Raw genomic sequence first — 17,411 nt, forward strand, 5'->3', positions numbered from 1 at the left:
GAGCAGTAGGTAAGGGAACCCAGGAGAACTGCTCTGCCACATGGCTCGCAGTCTTGGGTTTTATGGTGATGGGATTAGTTCTCCGGGTAGTCTTTGGCCAAGCATTCTAATTCAGAGTCTTTCCTGGTGGCGCACGCATCACTCAGCCAAGATGGATGCTAGCGAGAGGGATTCTGGGAAGTGGACAGACAGGCAGGGTCTCCTCTCGACCTTTCCCGAACTCTTCCGGCTGGTGGTGGCTTATTAGTTCTGTATTCCTTATCAGGCTCTCCTGTCATAAAACAACTCATGCAGATGGTTACTATGGTGCCTGGCCAGGGTGGGCGGTTTCAGTCAGCGTGCTTCCCCTAACGTAAGCACTGATGCTGGCTCTCAGGACTCGGTGGCTCTCCTGGCAGTCAGACGGTCAGTCACTCAGAGCCCTTCGTCTTCTGAGGAGATGGTCGTGGCTGCTCCTTGTCCCTCAATTACCTACCCTGTTGGAATTGAGGAGGACAGGAGGGCGATCCAACGCCTCATGGAGACAAAGTGGGAACTCCTCTCCTGTCATGACTAGAAATCTGTTGCATACTTTGGTGTGTGTTACTCGGCAATATCAGAAACGTGCTCAGCTGCAGAATGGGGACTGGCATGTGGAGTCTGGCGTCACCAGAGGTGTGACGTTTTGGCCTGACATTTATTTACCCTCTTCAGTGCTTGTGTGAGAGCGTGGGGAGAGAGGTGGGATGAGACATGGGTGGAGGCTGTTGGCAGAACTTTCAAGCCTTGCCTGTTTTCCCTCAATGTGGTGCAGTCCAGGTGAGCCCAGAACCTTACTCTTAGGTTCTGTCTTGATCAGCCCTGCCAGGTAACGTAAAATTCGTGATGAGGTGGTGGAGGGATGCTGTGGCTGGCCGAGGACACTCTGGGATCTGCTGGCCAGCCAGCTTTGCCCACAGGGCTCTGTCTGGTCTTGTGTTCTCTGCACGTTCTTGCCCTGGTCTTACATGGCCCGTTGCAGGCTTCAGCAGTTCAGTCTGTTACCAGTGTTGTGAGGCTCCCCTGACCGTTTGCTGTTGCTTTTGTAACACAGGCCTTTGGGGATTCCTAAATTAGAATCACGGGATTTTCCTGTACCTTACATTCTTCTTTCCTTCTCGAAAGTAACTGAATCCTGGGTATTACACGGGATTTGCCCTAGTGGATCAAGTAGTCGGTCCATCCCGTGAGCCATCTTGCCTCTTGCAGTGGCTGATACCTCCTCTCCTCCTCAGGTTAAGCAGTGAGAATTCACAGATTAGCTCTGAGAGACCCAGAGGTATTGTTGCGAAGTCTCCCACTTTGTCCTTGAGCTTTGATGCAAACCACCTCATTTCCCAAGGCCTTAAGCACCCAGCTGAAAGTATCTAGAAGTGCACATTGGATGGCTTCATGTGTCCCTAGAGTGAAGCCAGCTGGCCAGCCTGGTAAGCGCAGATTCCCCTACCACGCTCTCTATCTCTCAGCAGGAGGCTGGCTCCTAAGTAAGTGCCGATTCGTTTGCCAGACGTGCATTCTTTTCAGGTGATATAACACGTGTCCCTTGGCTTGCGCCCGGTTTTGAGGGTCTACTTACAGAGATTCGATTTTTCTGCTGGAGACAAAAGCCCTGAGCTTTCTGCAGTCCCTTCAGATGCAGCCTTCCTAGAGAGAGCTAGGCGTTCAGTTGGACCCATAGAGAGTATCACACTTAAGTGCCCAGAAAGATGACTGAGTCAACTGCCACGCTTGAAAAGACGAAGGACAGCGGTGGGAACACATGCCTCTAGGACTGTCCCTGACAAGAAGCTTGTGTTCCTCCTCCTGTCTGCTTGGATCTCTCAGGAAAAGCTGAGTTGTGTAGTTACTTCCTTGAGGCTGCACAGAGTGCAGGAGAGACATTGAACTGCCCAGGAAGGTTTTAGAGGAGGGGAAACAGAGTAATTTACTCCTGAAAGTGAAGACTCGGGAAGGTACTTGAAACTCAAACAGAACACCTCTCCACTGCAGAAAGCCTTTATATATATATATATATTCACAATCTTTTTCTCCATTCCCCTTCCACCCTGTACAGGTTATTAACTGCTGACAAGAAATTCACATCTCATAAATAATGCTTAAGAGCCATTGCTATATAAATTGAATGTGTTATGAATTGTGATAGGCCTTTTTGTAGCATTCGGTGCCTAGAGCAGGAAGAACAGAGGATGTCATTTTCATTAATTTCTAATGAGGTGCCAATTAAAGGCAGGGAGGACGCTCCGAAGGGAAGAGTGGCCAAGCTCCCCGGAATCCTCCGCCTGGGGCTGTCATCCAAACACTGCCAGCAAGCCTCCTCCAAAAATTCCATTAAATCGCAGTCTCATCGAGAGCACACAGACACATTCAGCTCCCCTTTGATCTTCAAAAGAGCAATTTGTAAGGCGAGTTCTGAGCCTTCTCACATAGGGAACAGCTAGAGGTGATAGGAATTGTTAATTGCCAAGACACTCCATGGTCTTTCAACGAAGAGGTGAATTTTGAAGATGAATTCTCCTCTGCCTCGCTGTGACGAGATAACCTTTAAGTCAACAATACCAAAGTAACACCCTCTTCCTGTGAAATCTTTCTGGGTGCCAATTAAAAAAGGCATGTGGTGCCGCCGGAATGATACCCTGCATCCCAGTGTCTTTTCAGCACCTTAATTTCTCAAGATGGAAAACAACTGCATAAACATGGATTTATTTGTTTCATTTTCACCTCAGTAGGCAGATTGATCAGCCCGTTGTTGTTACAGGGACCTTGTGTCTCCCATTGCCACCTAGAGAGGGTTCTTCTGAAACCTGGCCATCCTCTTCAGATCTGGGCCTCATCACAGCCACGTGACTGCTGTGGTTTCGAAGCAGATCTTGCATGATGCACACCGCATGGTGTTTAAATCGTTGTGCATTGCCTCCCAAAACCACAGAATTAGTTTTTACATAGCAGTCTAAGAGCTTGCGTAAGTTATTGCTTATTTTCAATTGACAGTGACTTAAACTGTGAGCTGATATCCCCCCTTTTGGGACAGCAGTGCTTTTACTAACCTCTTGAGTAATCTGACTTCCTTTACTGCTTTCAAAATAAATTTTATTTTCACTTTAGAAACTCAAAGAGTAATGCTTTAGCTGGAACCTTTAGTTTATCGACTTCAAGTGCCTCAGTGGTCATTTCTGTCTTTTCATTCACTGTCAGGCTAAATTCAGCAAGTATTTATTGAGGTATGATTTTGCATAAAACATTTCACTAGGTTTTGTGATGACTATAGAAGCTAGAACACAGAGTGTAGGAGCTCATAGTTTAGGTCAGTGATTTCAGACTTGAGTGGACATCAGAATCGCACAGTCCGCTGGGCCGGCGCGTCTGACTCAGCTGACAGGCCCCCAGGTGACGCTGTGGGAACCCTACTCTGGGCCCTTCTCAGTCTGGGAAGCCTCTGGGCCTCACACTAAACCATCAAATCAGAAAGAGTATCTGGGTATTGTTTTTTAACTTTTTGAAAGTTAAAAGCTCTTTCCTAGACTCTTCGAGAGCAAGTTGAAAACACTGTGGCCCTTTATCCCTATAAACTTCAGCGAGTGTTCCCTCAGGATAGTTGTTTATGTAACCATAGCACAGTTACCAGCTTTAGCAGATTGACACTGATGCTTCCATCAGATCTGTTGTCCGTACTCCAGCTTTGCCAGTTGACCCTGTAATGTGCTTTGTAACATCATTTTCTGCCCTCTAGTGTGGAATCCAGTCGCTGGCCAAGTATTGCATTTAGTTGTCTTGTCTCTTGAAGACTCTTAGGTTGGAGTGTTCATTGCCTTTGTTTTTAGTGATCACTGGCATTTTTAAAGACTACATTTTTCTACCCCCTTCTCCTTACCCATCCCACCCCCTCATTTTTTTTCTTTTTTTTTTTTTCTTAATAGAGCACTCCTCATTTGGGGTTCATCTGATGTTTCTTCACAATTAGATTCAGATTATGTATTCCTCGCTAGAATACTAGGTAGATGATGATATATTCCCCTCAGGGTTCTACACTGAGAGATGTGATAGTCACTCAGTCGTGTCTGACTCTTTGCAACCCATAGACTGTAGCTTGCCAGACTCCTCTGTCCATGGAATTCTCCAGGCAAGAGTACTGGAGTGGGTAGCTGTGTCCTCCTCCAGGGGATCATCCTGACCCAGGGACTGAACCCGGGTCTCCTGCATTGCAGGCAGATTCTTTACCACCTGAGCCGCCAGCAAAGCCCCTACATTGGGAGGCACGGATATTTATCTGCCTCTCATTATTGATACGTTAATGTTGACTCATTCACCCTGTCTAGGTGTTGCCTAATGTCTCTAAAAATAGTGGTGGTTTTGCCATTCTAACTAGTTAGGCATCTGTGGGAAACCCTTTGACTATATAAATGCCCTAATCCTCATCAAAAATGTCTGTCTCCTGGATTTAGCATCTATTGATGCTTCTTGCCTGAACCGATCTTTACTGTGATGGTTGTGCAAGGATGCTCTTCTGACTCCAGTCCTCTGCATTCAGCATTTGCATTCTCCTCCCCTATTTGTTTTATCTCTTGTTGATATGAACTCATGGGCTTTTAAATTTTTTCAGTGGTTTATAACTCACTGCTGTACTTAATTATTTTGTTGCTCAAATTGTCTCAGATTTGGCCAGTGGCAGTTCCTTCGAGCTGAATTCCATATTTTTGTGACATGCCTCCATTTTTTGAAAAGTATTTTCCTACTCTCTGGCACAGCTTGGTGTGTTCTGGGTGATCTTGTACTTAACCTTTGCCCTGTCCTGGAATCAGCTAGTTTTCCAAAGATCCTCAAGGTGATTTAAATATGCATTTAAAGTAGAAATTTGCTGGTCCCGAGTGGAAGGCAGTCACATGCATGAAATAACTGGCAGCCAGGGCAGCCTGCCATGAGTTTTAATCATGGTGCACACCATATGTTACAGGGATCTGGGGAGGGAGAGGTTAATTCCAACTGGCAGAGTCTGGACAGGATTCCACAGTAGGGGCATAAGAGGAAGGGTGGGACTCAGAGGTGCAGAAAGAGGGGTGCATGAACCAGGCTGGGTGGTGGTCTGCAGGTGACCTCTGTGCAGCCTGATGGAGCCTTGGGGTTGAGTGAGGAGAGACTGCTCAAAAGAGAGGGAAGAGATTCCGGATTCCAGTCTGGAGAGTGTGGACATCGGTTTGCAGTGAAAATCTGTGGTTTTGAATGTGGGCAACAGTGTCTATTTTTTTTTTTTTTTTCAATTAAGCACACAGGAAAGCCCAGGGGGCTATTGAGTTCTTTTAGAGGAATGATCTAGGGAAGACGTGAACTAATGCACACAGTGAAAAGGAATGTGCATGCATCACAGCCATCCCCATCCACTGGAGGGGACTGACTGCATGCTGAACGGATGGTGGTATCCTCGGGTCTGGGATGGGAAGAGAAGCTGTAGTGATTGATTGTGAAGCCTGTAGGTGACCCGCGTCACCAGCATCATAAACCACCACAAATAAGCCCACACTTAGGCCTTTGTCAGGATGTTTGGTATCCTGTCCTGTGTCTCAAAGACTCTAAGGCAGTGTGTTCTTATAAGAGGCCTTGTTCTATGTAAGGAGTTCTAGATGGGGTCTGTCAGAGAGCCCTGGTACCCAGGGAACCTGGGTACGTGTTGGTTGGGCTGGTTAGGTGCTGTTATTACTCCCGCCCAGTGCCGAGTGCACACTCTGCCGTGTGTCACACAGAGCGTGCGGTGACCAAGATCCCTGCCCTGTAGGGGCTCCTGTTTTTTGTCCGCAGTCTGGCGGTGAAAGGCTGGAGTTGTGCCAGCAGTTCTGGGGCAGCAGCTGGGTGTGTGTTACCTTACGGCTCAAGGGAAGGAGGTGCCCGCCCACCCTCCCCAAAGCAGAAACAGCAGTGACGACAACAAAAAGCTTTGATGGGAGCTTATGGTAGCTACGAGAGCAAAGAGGAACTGAACATTTTGAGGCAAATTCTAATAAAATTTTCTCCCTTTGCTACTCTCTTCCTTTCACTCTCACTATACTTTTACTTAAACAAGAGTGTGCTCGTCCATATTCCCCATTTAATCTTTAATGTATAAGAGTTCTGGTCTAAAACCAAACAGATTAGTCCCTCTGCTGCTCTTGTAAATTGCAAGTTGAGGTGTTAGAGCAAAACAAATCAAACCTTGACTGAACACCAGCTCCATATATTTAGCCCATTAGTTGACTGCGTCCCAGAGATCCAGCGCACCATATGTCCTTTAATAAGACGAGAGAGAGTGGAAACAGGAAGAGCGCCCCTCCCCAGCAAAGGAGCATCAAAGACCAAGCTTCTAAAATACAAAATGTGCAGCTAACATCTATTGAAGGCTGTGTCAGTTCCCCACTCATACCTTACTGACAGGCGTACCAGCGGACCGTCGTCCCATGAAGTGAATATTTTCCATCTGGTTAGCAAATTTGCAACTATTTCTATAGTTCAGTCTTAGCAGTAGCAACACAATAGTAATTTTGTAATACTATTGGATAAAATTACCCTGTTTATAATATTTCTTTATGGAGAGGGAAAAATGGCTTTATGCAAAACTAAATAAATTTTTTAAATTCTTAAGAGTAAATCAGTTCAGTTAGTTCTTTGCCCAGCAAGGTGTGTGTGTATGTGTGTGTGTTTTATAGATTTTTTGGCATATAATTTATGTATCCTAAAATTCACCTGTTTTAAAGTTCAGGGAGTTTAAGTAACTAAGTTTTACAGCCCTCACCAAGTTCAGAATTGAGAATACTTCCATTACCCCCAAAAGTTCCCATGTGCCCCATTTTCAGTCAACCCCTACACCTACCCCAGTCGCAGTTAACCACTGGTCTGCCTCTTTTGGTATAATTTTGCCTTTTTAGAATTTTAGCATCTGTGGATTCTTGCAGTGTATATATCCAGTCTTGTATGTCCATGTAGTATGCTGTTTTTGAGATTCATCCATATTGTTACATATCAGTAGTTCATTCCTTTTTGATGAGTATTATTTCATTGTATCAATAATACCATATTTGTTTATCCATTTACCGTTTGACATACATTTGGGTTGTTGCCACTTTGGGGATATTATGAGTAGAGCTGATGTCAGTATTCACTCAGAAGCCTTTCTGTGGGCGTATGTTTTGGTTTCTTGGGCAAATACTTGAAGGTGGAATTGCCAGGTTGAAAGATCATTGACATTTTAAAAGAAAATCCCATCAGCAGTGTGTTAAGGTTCCAGTTCTCCATGATTTGCCAACATTTAAGCTTGTCATTCTTTGTAACTTTGGCTGCTCTAATGGTTGTGTGGCACCATCTCCCTCTTGCATGTTAATTTTCATTTCTCTAATGACATGGTGTTAAGCACCCTTTACAGATGCCTTTTGGCTGCTCATATATACCTTCTTTTCTGAAGAGTCTGTTTATACTTCAGGTATCTTGCCCATTTGGAAAGGTTTAGAGAGTTGCCTTTTAACAGTGTTCTAACCCATGAAGTATTTTAGTTTGTTGATGCTGTTGTAAATAGATATTTTTATTTTTAGATTGTTCTTTGCTGCCACTTAGAAATGCAGCAGCTTGTGTATATGATCTTTTATCTTGCAGCCTTACTGAGTTCACTTATTAGTTCTGAAAGTGTCTCAGTTGTGTCCAACTCTTGGCGACCCCATGAACTATATACAGTCCATAGAATTTGCCAGGCCAGAATACTGGAGTGGGTAGCTGTTCCCCTCTTCAGGAGATCTTCCCAACCCAGGGATCAAACCCAGGTCTGCCACATTGCAGGTGAATTCCTTACCAGCTGAGCCACTAGGGAAGCCCAAGAATACTGTAGTGGATAGCCTATCCCTTCTCCAGCAGATCTTCCCGACCCAGGAATTGAACCAGGGTCTCCTGAATTGCAGGAGGATTCTTTACCAGCTGATCTACCAGGGAACCCAGAGTGAAAGTGTTAGTCGCTTGATTGTTTCCAGCTCTTTGTGACCCCATGAACAACTGTAGCCTGCCAGGCTCCTCTCTCCATGGAATTCTCCAGGCGAGAATATTGGAGTGGGTTGCCATTTCTTCCTCCAGGGGATCTTCCCCAACCCAGGGATTGAACCCGGGTCTCCTGCATCACAGGCAGATTCTTCACCATCTGAGCCACCAGGGAAGCCCTTTCCAATCTGTATGCATGTAACTTTTTTTCTTGTGTTACTGCACTGGGTAGGATGAACCTCCTTGCCATTTCTTTGATCTCAGGTAGAAAACAGTTTTGTTTTGTTTTGATTTTACCATTCATGTATGATTTGGTCGTAGATTTTTCATAGCTGGCCTGACAAAGTTTAATAGTTGCTACCTGTGGAATACATTTTAGGAAACCACAGGAAATGTTCAAATTCATTTTCCCCAGACAGTTGATCTAGTCCTGGTGAGTATCATGTGGCCTAACAAAGGTGTGTTTTAAAGAGTTTCTGTCCTGTGCTTACGGTTGAAACGCATGCTCTTGTTCATGGTCATAGTGTGTCTGTCTAGCTGTGGTGAGGAAACCTGTGACCTGAGGTCACTCCTCTTCTGAAGGCCAGAATCATAGCAGACACCAAGGTACTGCTCTGGGCTGTTCTCGCCTGAGGCAGTGAGAGCAAGGTGCGCTGGCAGTGCCCTGAAATGCTTTGTTTGAATCAAATGCCTTTGCTGCTGCCGCCAAGTCGCTTCAGTCGTGTCTGACTCTGTGCGACCCCACAGACGGCAGCCCACCAGGCTCCCCCATCCCTGGGATTCTCCAGGCAAGAACACTGGAGTGGGTCGCCATTTCCTTCTCCAGTGCATGAAAGTGAAAAGGGAAAGTGAAGTCACTCAGTCGTGCCCGGCTCTTAGCGACCCCATGGACTGCAGCCCACCAGGCTCCTCCGTCCACGGGGTTTTCCAGGCAAGAGTACTGGAGTGGGGTGCCATTGCCTTCCCTGTAAATGCTTTTACCACAATACAAAATCACACACACACACATACACACACACACAAATTGTGGGTAAGACGTAATAGAATCACATAGCACCAGGATTAGAGGCAGCCTTAGCAATCATTCATCAGTCCAACCCCCCCGCCCTTTAGTAAAGGGGGAAACTAAGGCCAGAAAGATGGCCACAGCCTCATATCACACCTGTGTGCTTATGCGGGCTTTGATCTGAAACTCAAGGAGTGCTGAGGAGTTTCTGACCAAAAGACTGCTCACCACTCCCTCCCTCCAGCACGGCTTTCAGCCCCCACTGACTGCAGCTTCTCATTTTGTATCCTTGCCTGTCCCCTCCTCTGAAGTACCCGGAAGATTTCTTGGTCTGTCTTTCCCCCAAATTAATACACTTTATTCTTTTAACCTCTTAGTTTGGCCTCCAGAACCTGGTTCAGGGCTTGGGACTCATATGGATCATTCGCAGCAAAATGTCACCAAATTAGAGTAGTTGTGGTAAAAAATAGTATTTAGCCAAAATAATAGGACTAAAATATTATTTCTTTCAAAATAATAACAAGTTGCTCACAAAATAGTGGTAAAGAAATGTCCTTTTTAGTGCCTTTTATGTGTGTAGTTAAGACAAACTTGTGTTCAGCACACTGCATGTAGATAATCTGCTACTAAACACCCTTCGTCTCCCTCCTCGTCTCTCCCGTGACTCCCTCCTGAGTAGAGCTTCCTCAGATGTGCGGGCCTGAGACCAGCGCTGCGGAGTGCCTGAGGGGCTGAGGCTGCTTCCTCAGAAAGCACAGACGCGGCTGCCCAGGCAGTTCTAACAGACCCCGAGGTTTGATACCCTGCCTGCATGCTTCATAGCTCGTTTTCATGGGAATGCAAGGATGATTTAAGACAAAATAGAGTTACTAGAAGTTTCCAGTGAGGTCATCCACATCAGAGGTTTTATATCAGATCTAGGCAACTCCCTTCTCTCCCACTGAGAGATACGCGTCTTCTCCGTGTGTAACGCATGCTTTCCTCCCCTGCCCTCCTCTCTCCTGCTGGATCCTAGACGCCTCAGAGGCCAGCACCACGTATTGTTCTGTGGCTTCTCACAGCCCTGACTCACGTGGCCTGGAGTGGGTTCCCCACCAGTGTTGACCGATAACATGCAAGAAAAAATCACAAGTCAGAGAAGTGTGGCGCTGTGGTGAACCTCCGGGCTCTCTTTAGGGGAAAAGTCCTTTTGTGGTTGTGTGTGAAGGCAGGCCTGAGCACGTGCCTAGGAGAGTGTCGGGGCTGGTCTCCATGGAGATTCTTGATGCCAGCGTATGTGTAGAACCTGAGCTTTTCCCAAGGGAATAACTAGCTTAAGGAGTAAGGTTTAGGTAGAAAACCTTAGCATTATTTATTTTTATATACCTTCATCTGCCTTGAATTTTTATTGGTGGAGGGGGAAAATCAGTCAAGACATGCATGCTGTCAGAGGAGCATTGCTTGCTTGGTCTAATTAAAATTATGTGATACGCTTTTGGCTTAATTAAATACTCGACTTTGGAGATGGGTGTATTTGCCTAAATAAAACCTGTGATTCACTTGCAGATGGACAAGATGGGCTCTTTGGAGGTCACAGAGACTGGCAGGTCACAGACCTAGTGTGTGTAACCACACCAGTCACCCATTCCTGCCTAACAGCCCCATCACTCTCTTGACTCAGAGTCCAAGCACCGAAATGACCTGGAAGTTACTCATCTGGTGCCTGTCCAGCTCCCTGACCCATCACTGTAGAAATGGCGTCTAGGTGTTCAGCATGGAGTGGGTGAGGCCTGTCCTGTTGCCAGGCAGCTTAGACTGACCAGGTGCTTCCTCCACTGAACTAAAACTGCCCTCTCTGTATAACATGCCCTCCTTCCTCGGCACTCTGCCCTCTGGACAGACCTGTCACAAACCACCTTCCTCTCCTGCAAGCCGTCTCCTCACACATCTGAATGTGGTGGCCTTGGCTTTCCAGCACCCCCGGTCCTCCAGGCCCAAGTCTTGTATAGGGACTAGAGAATAGTCTGGGGGCGTCAGAGGCAAGGTGGGGGCCAGGAATGCCAGATTGGGCTCAGGGCTTGTCTCCGTGGTTTTCTTCATCAGGTAGTCACACATGCACACATTGCTTCACTCTTCACAGCCCTTTGGAAATATATACCACGAGCGATGAGAGAGCTAAGTCTTGTGGAAGTAAAGTTGCTCAGTTGTGTCCAACTCTTTGTGACCCCATGGACTGTAGCCTACCAGGCTCCTCCGTCCATGGGATTTTCGAGGCAAGGGTACTGGAGTGGGTTGCCACTTTCTTCTCCGAGGGACCTTCCCGACCCAGGGATTGAACCCTGGTCTCCTGCATTGTTGGCAGACGCTTTTACCATCTGAGCCACCAGGGAAGTCCGGCCCTCACTAAATCTGGATGTCTCTGTAATAAAACCTTTCACCTGCTGATCTCGCGGGGCTGCCCAGAAGCTGTCTGTGGAGTCCACGGTTGGCCCCCGTTGTTGTAGTTCCCAGGACGTACTCAGGTTGTCTGTCTGCACGTCTGTCCTCCTTCCACACTGTCAGCCCTGGAGGACAGGCGCACACTGTGTTCTCGGGCAGCTCTCGGCCCCTGCTGCAGCACCTGGGGTGTGTTGTTGCCTCTGAGCAAATGGGTGAACCCTGTAACGTTGCAGTTGTGACCCTCGGGGTGAAGGAAGAGCAGCTTTATTGAGCACCTACTTCGCGCTAGATGCCTGCAACTGTGTTATATTGTGTGACCCTTAGCATGGGTGGACAGATGGTCCTTTTTACAGAGGTGGAAAACTTAAGCTTTGAAGTCAAGTAACTCAGAAATATTAAGGGAGCAGCTGGCAGAGAACCCAGGTCTGTGAGCTCCCAGGATCCCACCACTCTCTCGTGTTCCCACCCTGGGCCACGGGTGCCCTAGACGGTGAGTGTGTGACTGCAGGGTGCGATGTCCCGCTTTCCAGCCGTGTGGGTCTTGGCCGCTCCTTGAGCTCTTCCCCATCTCAGTGATGCAGTTTAGTGAACGGTAACAGTTTATGTAGCCCACTGTATGGGATCCATGGTCCATGTCCCCCTTATCACTCCACTGGCATACGGCGCTTCTGGAGGACAGGCCTGTGGCATTGCCACCTCTGTGTCCCCCGCTGCGCCTGAGTAATGTGAGACACAGCGGCACTTAATTCTTACTGACGTGTTCATTCCATTTTCTCCTGACTGCTAATTCATGTCCTTGTTTTCCTTGAAAATACCTCCTCCAGGACACCTTAGCCAGTGACCTCTCCTCGGTGCCCCCGATTTATTACACGGAGCTGGAGCGTATTGATTTTATTTGCAGTTGATTTCTTGCTTTGCTTCTTGTGTCCTTCAGCATTTTCCTCTCTGTGCATCTTTAGCTGTCTTTAAAGGCAGGAACTAGTGACTTTTTTTTCTTCTTCTCTTCCACCCAGCCCCTAGAATAGAGCTCTGTAAACATGCACAGATGACTAATAAATACTCTTGACTCCTTGAGCCTGATAGCTCCTTTCCCTTCCTGGACTGACAGCCCAACACCGGAGTTTGAATCCTTTATTTATTAGATGAGATTTCTATAGCACCTTTCCTCTGAAGGGATCAATATCAATGAAGTTGGTTTCTGCTTCTGGAAAGTGCTTTTACCTAAGCAGACCAAGGTTCTGATACAATCACGTGAGAGTCCTTACTCCTTGACTCTTGGGCCCTGGAGAGGCAGGCTCCAGGCAGAGCCTGGCCGGCTGCTGCGGGAAACAGCCCCAGGGGGAGGTGCCCACAGGCCAGGCACCCGCGCCCAGGCGTGCGCCAGGAACTGCATGCACGCGTTACCTGCACAGCAGTGGATGACGTACCCAAGGCAAAGAGGGGCGTTTCTCATCGTCCAGCTATGTCCCAGGCACTGTTCCGGGGGAGAGAGTACACTAGACGGTTGGAGTAGCCCTAGAACAACTCCGCAGGCAGCAACAGAGGAAGACAGCACCCTCCAAGCCACTGGAGGGAAGCGGAGGGGCCCCCCAAGTGCACACCACCCCGGGAGCCCGTGTCGGGGTCCCCACCCCTCCACGATGCTCTCCCCCCTTCTCTGTGCCTCAGTAACCGCGGCTGCCTTAACTCCTGACCGACAGCAGAAGGTGTTCCCTGGACAGCAGCTCGAGGAGGGGTCAAGTCTGGAGGACTGAGCCTCCACAGCAGGCGGGCTCTGCGTTGCTGCCCCCGTCCCTCTCAGAGTGCAGACGAGGCCTTCATTCCCTGCTGGGTTCTGCCTCGCTCCCAGCAGGGACGGGAATGACGTCTGGCCAACAAGGAGACATGGAGAGGTGGGAACTTCTAGAGAAGCCAGCTGATGCAGTTACTTCGGGCACTTCAATAATTTACAGGACAGACTCCTCCCCCCTTTCAGCCTGCGGCCTCTGAACTCTGCGCCAGGATCTCACGGTCAGTCTTGACCACCCACGTGTGCAGTGAGACAGCGTGTCTCCCACCAGCTCCCAGCACTTCCTCCTCACCTCACCAGCACTGAGTCTCTGGGTCTCAGGCCCTTCGTGGGTCTGTCCCCAGCACCCAGCTCCCTGGTGGCTTGACTTGGAGTCTCAAAGGCTGAAGAGCCTGGGCGACAGCAGGAGAGCCAGCGGCCCACCAGCACGGCACCTGGGACTCCGGTTAGGGCAGCCTTCTCACGTCAGTCTTCCAAAAGCGCCTCACTCCCTAAAGGCAAGTCCTCTTTCAGTGATGCTGCAGAGCCTGTGTTGCTGTCCTGTCCCAGTCTGATTCGGGCTCACTGCCGGCAACAGGCAGCCACACTTGAAGCGGGCCAGGCCCGCTCCCCTTATTCCAGCAAGTCCTTCTCCCCAAGCTGAGGGGAGCTTGGGGAGAAGGGGGTGTTTGGATGTGTCACATGCTCTTTTCTGGCCAGAGTTTCTGTGAAGTATCCGTGAAGATACTCCCTGTGATGCAGGAGATGGGTTGTTAGGCCGAAGGGTGGGAGGTGGCGGGCAGAGGCTGCGGCTGCTGTCCTGTGGGTTGGGGAGGCTTCGTCCAGTGGCGGCCCACTTGTCCCTTGAGGAGGGGAGTGGGGCTCTTCCTCCCTGGCCTGTGAGGATCCCCTTCCTGCAGCGGCCAGCCTCTGCTCTGCAGTGGAAGGTGGGCGTGCGAGTCAGCGCACGATGGAGTTTGTGCGTTCTTGTGATTAGTACGTTTGATGACTTGGGTTCTCTAGAGCTGTGTGCTGCAGTGTTACAGGTTCAGGGGGGAAGCTCCGGACGCACAGATTAAAGGCCCAGCTTTGTGTTAATTCTCTTAGGTCAGTTACATTGCTCTTTCCTTGAACTGGATGCTACTCCGGGATTAATTTTCCTTGGAATCTGGAGTAATTGGCCAGAATGCTAGGGTAAAATGAGAAATGTTCAGTGGAAACCTACATGGTTATATCTGGTTCTTCATTGTCTGTGCTCAGCTTGTTTGTGATCATGAGTTAGTTCCAGGAGAGCATCTAATGCCATCTTGGACGTTTCTGGGTTGCCTCTCAGAGTGAGCTCAGTGAATATAGGCTCATATTAATAATGGCAACAGAAAAGCATAATTAGGAAAGTAAACATGCTACTGGAGGGAAAAACAAAGAGTCCGTCCGAAGCTTAAGCCAGGCAATAATCGTCTTGAGAGTGTGCCTGCTCCACCTGGTCCCCAGGGAAAGGGGGCAGACCGCGGGGTGCTCGTGGTCCTTCTCCGGGAGAGGGGCCAAGGGGCACAGGCAGCAGCATTAAACGTTCTTTTTATTGCTGAAAGTCCTTTCCTTTGTGTAAAATGTTGACTCAAATTATTTATTCTTTCTGTTTACGAATCTTTATTGAGCTCCTGAGGAACAGGGAACGGAACTGTCAAAGTCCCTGCCCTCGTGGTGCTTTTCTTCTCTGGGGGAAAGATGCAGTCAGTGAGGGAGCATGAACGAGACAGCTTCTGAGCGGCTGAGCTGGGAGAGCCGGCTGTCCGGAGTGCTGGGGAAGAGCAGCCGCAGCCCTGGAGGCCGGAGCCGCTTGGCGTCCACATCTGAGGACCCGAGAGGTGCTGGTGTGGTTGGAGCCCCGCACGCACAGGAGGCGGGCCCAGGGGGCTTTCGCGGATGTCAGAATTTTATTCTAAAAGTAGTGGGCAGGCACTGAGGGGTTTACACAGTGAGTTTCATGATGGAGTTTACGAGATTAAAACAGCCCTCTAGGGCCTGAACACAAACATGTGTGTATGCTCAGACTCTCGAGGATGTGTCTGAACTGGTGGTTGCTTTGCCTCTGGGTTGGTAACAGAGAATGGGATGGGAGACTTACTTTTTGCTGAATATCATTTTATACAAGCTGAATTTATGTTATATTCACATGTTATCTAATAGAAGAGGAATTAATTAACTACTGTGAAAAAAGTACATCTCAGTTCAATTAGCCTTACCAAAAAAATAAGAAAGAAATCTGTCTAAGAGCTGTGAGGGAGAAGCCTTGCGGGGAGTGGAGACCAGGAGGAGGGCGACGCGATGTGGGCGGCTCGGCGGGCCCCGGTGGGCCGGAGGCGGAGGCCTGGCCTGGCCTCCCCACGTCCCGGGCCTGCTGCCTTCTTCCTGTCCCATCTGCGTGCTGCCCTCACTGCTGCCACAGGACATTGTTTCAGCGTCTTGGTTATTATAAATAGTACTGCTCTGACCATTGGCGTGCAGGACTCTTTTGAAAGTAGTGGAAAACACAGTTTGTCTGTAACTAACCTCTGAGTAAGCCATGCACTGCTCTAGCCATAGGAGGCATGTGGTAAGTTATAGAGGCAGCCTTTTTGCTTTCATGAAATCTCATCAGGAAAACAAGTTAAATGAAAAAAAAAAAAACTACACAAATGACCCGATAATTATGACTGGTGATTGAAGGAAAAGCCCAGGAGATGAAAGCATATTATAGGTCCCTAGCCTCATCTGAGGCTCCAGGAGGATCTTCCTGAGGAAGAGCTGTTGAAGCTGAGACCGTCAGAAGCAGGAATGCGGTGAGGCCCCTTTGTCTTGAACACGGAGTACCGGGGTGAGTGGCGTGAAGAGCGGGGGGCGCCGGGGTGGTCGTTACCGAGTGTACGTACACCGCGCTGACACAGGTGGGTGGTGGGCTCGCTCTGGCTGCTGGAGGAGGCTGGGCAGCGGCTGGGCGTGAGGGGCTGGTGGTCCTGACCGGGTGGCGGCTGTGCGGGTGGGAAGAAGAGAGTGGATTCGGTTTTTGGAAGCAGGATCCACAGCACTTGCTAACTGAGTGTGGACGTTGGGGAGGATGCCGTGGTGGCTCCAGGGTTGCGCCACAGCCGGGGGCTGCGCGGTGGCCCCGTTCTCCTAGCTTGGGGGACACTGAAGGAGGAGGTGTGCATTCCATTTTGGACAGCTTACACTTGAGGTAGCCAAGATACCAGGAGATAATTGGATACCGCGGCATGGAGCTCCAGAGAGCGGTCTGGGCAGGGGGACAGTTCAGAGGGGGCAGCATATGCAGTTAGAATTTTAACCTTGGGAGAGAACATGGGGTCCAGCGCTGAATACTTCTGATATTTAAAGGACAGATGAGGTGCTGCCAGAGGAGGAGGAGGACAACACGGAAAACTGGGCATCACAGAGCCCACGGGGAGTCTGCTGTTCAGATCAGTCAGTGAGAACTGACTAGGGCCCTTGGGATTGAGAAATGTTCAGGTTCCGTTCGTGGGGTTCTTTAATACCCAGACTGGAACCATTTGGTGAAGGAGCTGGGTATGAGGTCAGCTCCTCCCCCACACCTAGACGCGAAGTCTCCCAAATCCTGGAGTGGGTTGTCCATTCAGTGGGAGTTTCTAACTATATATTGTTTATAGTCTGACTTCAAATTTGAACTCATGTCTTCAGCTAAAACATTTCTCTGACGTAGAGGAAGCCTCTTTCCCTCCAGGAGAGGTGTGTTTAACCAACTTGAAGCTCGCTTCTCTGGCCTTATTCCTGCCACCCTGCCTTCCTGCCACACATGCGCGCGCACAGCAGATGTTGTGGGGCCTGTGACCTTAAAGCCCAAATTTGTGAGAATAGAAAAAAGCATGCTTGTACTCTTGAGGTCCTCAGAATGACCTTTTTGAGTTGTGTGTTGAAAACAAAAAGCATGAGACTTGCCTTCTTCAGAGAAGCACATGAGATGGGTGCGGGTGACGCTGGCACAGCAGAGGTGAAACATCGTGTTTGCAGTGTCTCCAGCCCATTCCTTTCCCCGCCCATCCTTTCACACCAGCTCCCAGCCCGACAGTATCAGGAAATAGACGTGGGCTTTTCAGCACGCGGTCAGTACGTGACCAAACTTGGGAACGCACACGCTCTGCCTTTGCTTCGGAGAGAGGCTTGCGGACTTCTCAGCCGTTCCTGGGAGAAGCCCTCACAGGAGCAAAG

At 49.0% G+C, this 17,411-nt stretch overlaps 1 protein-coding gene across 2 annotated transcripts in view; it reads left to right on the forward strand.

Annotated features, from left to right (window-relative positions):
- The window catches only part of ZFAND3 (zinc finger AN1-type containing 3), a 311,174-nt gene that overhangs the window by 283,707 nt on the left and 10,056 nt on the right, over nucleotides 1–17,411 (forward strand). The window lies entirely within an intron of this gene.

The sequence above is a fragment of the Cervus elaphus genome, chromosome 7, assembly GCF_910594005.1.
Source record: "Cervus elaphus chromosome 7, mCerEla1.1, whole genome shotgun sequence".
NCBI lineage: Eukaryota > Metazoa > Chordata > Mammalia > Artiodactyla > Cervidae > Cervus > Cervus elaphus.